This window comes from Musca vetustissima, unplaced genomic scaffold (assembly GCF_032173495.1).
Source record: "Musca vetustissima isolate MV318-11 ecotype Yass unplaced genomic scaffold, APGP_CSIRO_Mvet_v1 utg158584, whole genome shotgun sequence".
NCBI classification, from domain to species: domain Eukaryota; kingdom Metazoa; phylum Arthropoda; class Insecta; order Diptera; family Muscidae; genus Musca; species Musca vetustissima.
In genome coordinates, this window is record NW_026875125.1 from 73,935 (window position 1) to 82,095 (window position 8,161).

Sequence of the window (8,161 nt, forward strand, 5' to 3'; positions counted from 1 at the left end):
TACAATAGACCTTGAAATAATATTCTTTAAAAAATCCAATCTTATAATACTGTTGACAAAGTATACTTAAAAATTCAAGCTAATGGTGCTCTTTGAAAAATAATTATATACAAATTATATATTATTATATGCGTTAATTTTTTGTTTATTTGTTTTTTAAGTCTAAAAGATTTCTTTTTTCAATGTATTTTATAGGGTATATGTATTAAAGAATATTTTTTCAAGGCGTCCATTTTTTAAAAAAATATTTTTCAAGGCCTTTCCGTTGAAAAATTTTATAAAATATTTTTATAGGACCACCATAGACGTGAATTTTTTAAAAGAATATTTTTCCAAGTTCTATTACAGGCATGGATTTTCAAAAGAATATTTTTCCAAGGTCGATTACAGACGTGGATTTATTTAAAAACATTACATTTAAAAATTGTTTTTCAAGGACCACCACAAGCTTGAATTTTTAAGTAATATTTTTATAAGGACCAAAATAAGCTTGTTTTTTTGGAGAATATTTTTATAAGGACCAATCTAAGCGTGTATTTCTTAAGGAATAATTTTACAAGTCCAATCTAAGGGTGAATATTTTTTAGGAATAGTTTTATAAGGACCAATCTAAGCAGGGATTTAAAAAAAATGGATTTAAAAAAATTGTTCTTTTAAAAGGCCCTTAAAAAATATTTTTGAAAAATACACCTTTGGTAGGCCCCTTTTGTAGTCCACCCCTTTGGTAGGCCCTTGCCAGAAATATTCTTTCAGAAATGCCCTTTTATCCACACCTTTGGTTGGCCCTTGCAAAAAAAAAATATATGTATATATATAATATTCTCTTAAAGACGTGGATTTAAAAACAAATATTTTTTCAAGATCTATTCTATTATAAGCAGGTTTCAAGAGGTTGAAAACATCTTTGCAGAAATAGGTCCATATCGATCATATAGACCGCATATGATGTTCCCACCTCACTTTTAAGTATTGCTATGGTCCCAGGCGCATTTGCTAGTGGATTAGTGGCATTAGTGGATGTAATTCCGCATTCCTAATTATTAGATGGTGAACATTTCTTCGTAGAACATTTTAAATACAGGTCAATGTATTGATATTAGCAAACAATATTTGATCACTTTCAATCATGGGATTTTCATGGAACATTAAGTACCAGTCCGGGAAGTATTAGACCTCATTAAATTTTAAAGTGCCATTTCTGATAATGATTTGGTGCGTATGAGTGTTCAGTAGACAAATGAGAATAATGAATGGCTTCTTAAGCCTTCAGTATTACACCTGCATCCAAATAAAGAAACAGCCGAAAATGTATTTTTCATTTGTATTTGGTAGGGAAACATAGTTTCAATATTTCAAATTTTATAACCAAAGGATTAATAAAAACATAAAAAATATATATAATCGGTGATAAAACCCAAATCATAACAAATCTAAGCATAAAGTGTTTCTGTGCATACAAATACCAATACATTGTATTCACAGATTTAAAAATGATAGCCATAAAAGAACCAAATGAAATCTTAACTTTAGAATGCACGATTGTGGCTGTTGTTGTGTTTTGATCCTCTACGAAGTTTTTCCTCAACCGCAACCCAAAAAAAGTAATTGTCCCCAAAATTATAGCCAGCAAAGCCAAGAGTAGAAGAACTTAAGAACAGAAAATACCACAAAATTTATTAACAACCACCTCTTGCACTAATACCACTACAACTATACGTATATGGATGCACACACATACACCGACAAAAGCAATGTGCTCGTTAACAATCACTACACTTTATTCTGGTCTAAAAAAAAACACAATAGAATAGCACAACACAGCAACAACAACATCAAAGTAGAGCAATATAAAGAAAGACAGAGGAGACAACAATAAAAATAATAAAAAAAAATAACAAAAGACCAAAAAGAACGAAAAAGAAAACAAAAAAAACTTTAGTTTGACTTAAGGGCATGAATATGCATACAGTCGACATTTTAAAGCGTAAAACATAAAAAACACAACAATGACACAAAACGGCGAAAGCAGCAACGCAAAATAACAAACGACGGACAGACAATTACGCACATAGACACACACACACAAAAAAGCACACAGACACACACACCCAACCGGGGAAAATTCTTTGGAAAATAAGCAAAAAAACTCTGAAGGAAAAAAATATAGATATTAACCGTCTTCAGTCAGATACTTGAACACATTTCAAGTAAATCGAGATGCCATATCTCTCACAGATAACAACCCAGCTAGCATTTGGAAGATCGTTTTTGAAAAAATCACCGTAGGGAGTCTTTAAAGAGTCCTTTGGTGATTAAAAACTGATTGACTCACTTGGACGACCAAAAAGGGAATCATCAATGTGTGTAAAATATGACTGTTTGTTCCGTTATTTGTCATCATATTTTGATCATCTGGAGATTGAAAAATGCTTAATCAAAAAAAGAGCATGCAGATGTTTGAAAAGTGATTAGAATTGTGTATTCTCTGATCACATTTTGCACAGATGGGTAATTAAAAAATGTTTGTTTTGTTTTCTTCCAAGTAAAACAAGACATTTTTTGCATTTACTGGAGAAAATTTTCATTTTTGCTCATTTATAAATGTTAAGTGGAGGTGTTAATATCAATTTTTAGTGAAGTGTAACAAAAGTATTAAAAGGTGAGTTAATGTGATTTGATAATTAATCAACTAAATTAATTAAACTAACGAAATTCATTATAATTTATTTTCAGAAAGATTTTATTGCAAGAAACGATGGCGTGCTCAATTTCTTGGAGCTGCAGTTCGGAAGGTGTTCACAGATGGCTTAGCTACGCAAGACAGCTGAAGGGAACCTGATCAAAGGCTAGCGCAAACAATTATTTATAGCAACGGCAATCAAAAGTAAGTTCATTTTTCAAACATATAAGGTTTTTATTAAGACGGAACATATATATTTCCTTTCAGATATTTGTCATCGGTAACGATAAAGAAGTGAACAGTATTCATCAACACAATTTTCTACATGCAGACTGGGTAAATTATTTTTATATGTATTATTAACAATATATTTGATATATTTAATAACTATTATAAAATATATTAATTATACTAATTTTTTTACTTATTTAGTTATACAAAATTAATTAATTTTTAATTATTAATATAAAATGAATAAATGTAATTTTTTTTAATGTTTGTAATAAATAAACATTAAAATCAAAACATAATATATTTCTTTTTATTTTACCTTTTTACGGACACCCGAATATTTAAAAATCACGTACTTGATTTGTAAAATCGTAAACTCTCATATATGACTAATAAACGGCTCGAATTTTAAGCATAAATGGATCAAAAAGGACTCCTGAATGAATATATGCATGAGTTATATACGACTACAAAAAGACTCATAAATGACACAATTAGGACTAGTTATAGATTTTAAAATTACTCAAAAAAGACTCGAAATAGTGTCACAAATTAATTAAAAATGGGGTGTGTTTAAAAAATGATTCGAAAAAGACCCTTAAAATTATTAGAAAAAAGTTAAAAATTACTCGAATCTAATGCCGAGGAAGACTCATATGTGATTGATACAGAGGACTCGCGCCGGGTCGCACTTTTCTCCCGACGACTGAGTCAAATACGATCAGAAAAAGCGCGCATATTCGAGCATTTTAATCTTCCAGCAGTATTAAAAAAGACTCGAATATGATTAAAAATTTCAAAAAATGTTAGCTGGGAACAATCCTGGGTTTATATCCAAACACCCATCCTGACAGAAAAGGGAATATGATTAAAATTTTCAAAAAATGTTCATTTATTGTTTCAATATCCTCATCATAGAAACATTTGCAAACACACAAAGCCATATACCAAACTATACGTATGTATGTGTATTACCGTACAAACAACCACACATAGGAAAGTCTATTGTACGCATAACCACAATAATAAAAATTTCTTTCAAATCCGTTCACTTGTCTGTAAACACATTTTGTGTTCCCTCCTGTATGGAAATTTACATACATACGTACAATACCACAGTGAGTCAAAAACTAAAAATAATATTTTATGAATACGTCAACCAAGGACTATACTCCATAGACGTGGATTTTGTAAAGAACATTCTTTGAAGGACCACAAAAGGAGTGTGTTTTTCGAAGAATATTTTTTCAAGGAAGTTTATTTTTAAAGAATATTTTTTCAATGTCTTGTATATTTCAAGGACTCGCGGATTTCTAAAAGCATACTTTTTAAAGGACTATTATAGGCAAGTGGATTTTTTAAAGAATATTTTTTCAATGAGAATTTTTAAAGACTATTTTTCAAGGGCTATTGCAGGCGTGCATTTTTAAAGAATATTTTTTTCAAGGACTATTATAAGTTTGGATTTTATAAGAAGATCTTTTTTAGGACTAGGACTGTTATATGTGTGTATTTTCTAAAGAATATTCCTTCAGGGACCACATAGGCGTGGATTTTCTAAAGAATATTTTCCAAGGACTATTACAGACGTGGATTTTCTAAAGAATATTTTTCAAGGACCACCATAGGCGTGGATTTTCTAAAGAATATTTTTCAAGGTCCGCCATAGGCGTGGATTTTCTAAAGAATATTTTTCAAGGTCCGCCATAGGCGTGGATTTTCTAAAGAATATTTTTCAAGGACCACCATAGGCGTGGATTTTCTAAAGAATATTTTTCAAGGACCACAATAGGCCTGGATTTTCTAAAGGACTATTATATGTGTAGATATTCTAAAGAATATTTTATAAAGGTCTATTATAGGTGTACGTTTTCTAAATAATATTTTCTAAACGACTATTATAGGTGTAGATTTTTAAAGAATAATTTTTCACAGTTTATAATAGGCGTGCATTTTCAAAGAATATATTTTTGAAAGACGTGGTTTTTATTTTAAAGAATATTTTTAGAACTTTGTATCAAGTTTATGTTAAATTATGATATGATTATGATAGATTGTCTTTATTCAAATGTTCCATTGAAATGTTGACATATATATTTCCGAATTAATGTTTCGGATATATGCATATGATGTATCAACTTTTTAACCACTGTGCATCGTAGTGTTGAGGCTTCCTCACAAGGCAATCATATACAATCAAATTTTATGTATGAAAAGTATTCATGTCTGTCCAATATTGGGTTGTTTGTCTGGCTGGAAACTATTCTAAAATACTATACGACTTGGGTCGACGTCATTTTTGTCAAGAACAAACAAGCACACGAACACACATACACATCCATCCAAACAAAATCAAATATAAAATACAGTGTATAGAAGAAGAATAGTGTTAAAGAGTTTGTAACGATTTGAAAAACAAAAAATGGCAGTATGAGATGAGAGACAAGGACTGACTGTCTATCATTTGTGTGTGTATGTACAAACACACACACACACACAGTGATGTTAACGCAAAAGTTTGCGTAATGAAATTTGCATAATTTGACTGTGAATTTCGAAAAAAAACGAACACATACACTCTCTCACACAGATTGTAATATTTAGACTTATAGACACAAAATACACACACACATACAGTGAAACATGTTAACAAGCCGATATACTAACAACGTTAGATGGTCATATTTTAGAGTATGTTTAAAAATACAAAGAATGGACACCCATCCAGGCGGTATTTGCACACTTTGTGTGTTGCAACAACAATAACAGGAACATGAATAACAAAAACTCTACCGTTTTATATTGCCACAAAAAAGGACATGCACAATATGTTGGTATGTGTGTGTGTTTCGCAGGGATGCGTAAGCAGCGGCGTTTGGGGGCAAGCAGTTTTTATTTTACTTCTCCCCAAGAACAAATATGTTTTCATGTTTAACAAATATGCAGCCAACAATCAACCCACACACACACACACACAAACAGCCAGACAAATATTTCCTGTACGCAGCAAGCACACATACTCCCTCATTGGCTGTAGCCGGCTTTTGCAATGCATGGGGGCACCACAAAAGTGCATTGGACATTGATTGCACATTTGCAAGGATCATAGATTCCTTTGCAAGGAATTTGTGGGTGTTTTTATGGTTTTATTGTTTTATTGTTTTAAAAAAAAGTAAATCAAAAATAAAACAATTGAATCTTGCTTGCAAGTAAACTAGTCATATATTTATATACTACAGAATAACGTCATATTTAATGCAAAACTATAAAATAGGTTTCATACATATCATCTGTGAATGTGATTCTATAGCCACATTGATTGGTCAAGGCGGCTAAGACCTCTAAATTGATCAAATGCAACGATATATCCCTTAATCTGCAATTACCTAGAGCATTAAGACGATCACAACTCGAATGAAAGGTTCAAATTTATGATAAAGAAAGACAAATTATTTTAAAGACAAGGACAATCTTTAGGACCTTCATAAGGATAATCTTTAGGACCTCCATAAGGATAATCTTTAGGACCTTCATAACCGTGGATTTTAAAAATATTTTTTTCAATGTCTACTATTGGCGTAGTTTTTATACCACGCTGTGGTACAGGGTATTATGTCTTTGTGCATATGTTTGTAACAGGCAAAAGGAAACGAGATAGACACATGGTTCCTTTGGAGAATATGCATAGAATCACTTTCTGAGACGATTTATGCATGTCCGTCCGTCCGTCTGTAGATGTTAAATTGTATACAAAGAAAGGTCGCAATTATTATCCGATTTGGATGAAATTTAGCACAAGACACGTATTTGGCCCAAGGACGAACCCTATTGAAATTGAAGAAAATCGGTTCAGATTTACATATCGATTTTATGTAAATGGTGCACCAAAGTGCCCACATATCTTTCGATTTGCGGGAAATTTTGCATAGTGTACTGAATTGAGTCTAGAATGACGTGTATCAAGTTTCAAGAAAATCGGGTCAGATAAAGATATAGCTCCCATTTGAGATAAAAGAAGCACCAAAGTCATATTTATCTTTTGAATTGCACGAAATTTGGCATAGGGTACTGAACTTGGTCCAGAATGACGTATGTTAAGTTTCGAGATAAACGGTTCAGATTTAGATGTAGCTCCCATATATAGTCTTGTCCTATATATATTTCGATGAGCGGGAAATTTTGCATAGTGTACTGAATTGAGTCTAGAATGGCGTGTACCAAATTTCGAGAAAATCGGGTCAGATTTATATATAGCTCTGAATCAGTTCTGAATCAGTTCCAGAATGATGTGCTAAGTTTCCTGAATATCGGTTCAGATTTAGCTATAGCTCCCATATATATTTTCGTCCGATTTAATGTAAATTGTGAACTGAAGACCCAAAGTTTGGCCGATCGGCACACAATTTTGTCCAATGTACTGAACTTATTATAACATTTCGCGTGTCAAGTTGTCTTGAAATTGGTTCAGATTTATATATAGCTCCTACATATACTTTCGTCTGATTTTAAGTAAATGGTGCACTAAAGACCCAAAGCTAGGCCGATTGACAAAAAGTTTCTGGCAAGTTTCCTTGAAATCGGTTCAGATTTAGATATAGAATAGCTTCCATATACAATTTCGACCTATTCAAGTTGATTGTACACAAAATAATCAATGGGTAACTCATTGATATTACAGTTTAAACAGTGAAGCGTACCAAATAGCTTGCGTAAAGTTTGCTTTAAATATATTTACAAAACATAGAATAGGTTGCAGAATGGCATGTGTTGGAATTGATGTTAGTCGGTATAGATAAAGATCGCATATTTAAGTTCGTTCAATTTCATGTCATGGTTCCTTCGAAAAGGCGAGATCTGTTAGGATACATATGTAAAATATACCCAAAGTGGAGAAGGGTATCATATAGTCGGATCTGTCCGACTTTACTACTTTCCTTACTGGTTTTAAAATAAATTTTGGATTTTTTAATAATTACTTTTTTTTGTTTTAATAAGTGTGGATTTTTTTAACAATACTTTTTTAGGAAAATTACAATTCATATTTTCTGTATACACTAAAATTATTTATATCATAATATCTAATATACTTTCCACATGTTTCAAAATGTTGTAACCCTTTATTTGGCGTGTTCAAGTTCAATTGTGCCATTAGTTTCGAATTAAAGCACGGCCCATTAAAAGTGGTTTAAATGAAATTATTAAACCGATAAAGCAAATAAAAACTTCCTTCTAATATAACAACAAGAAAAA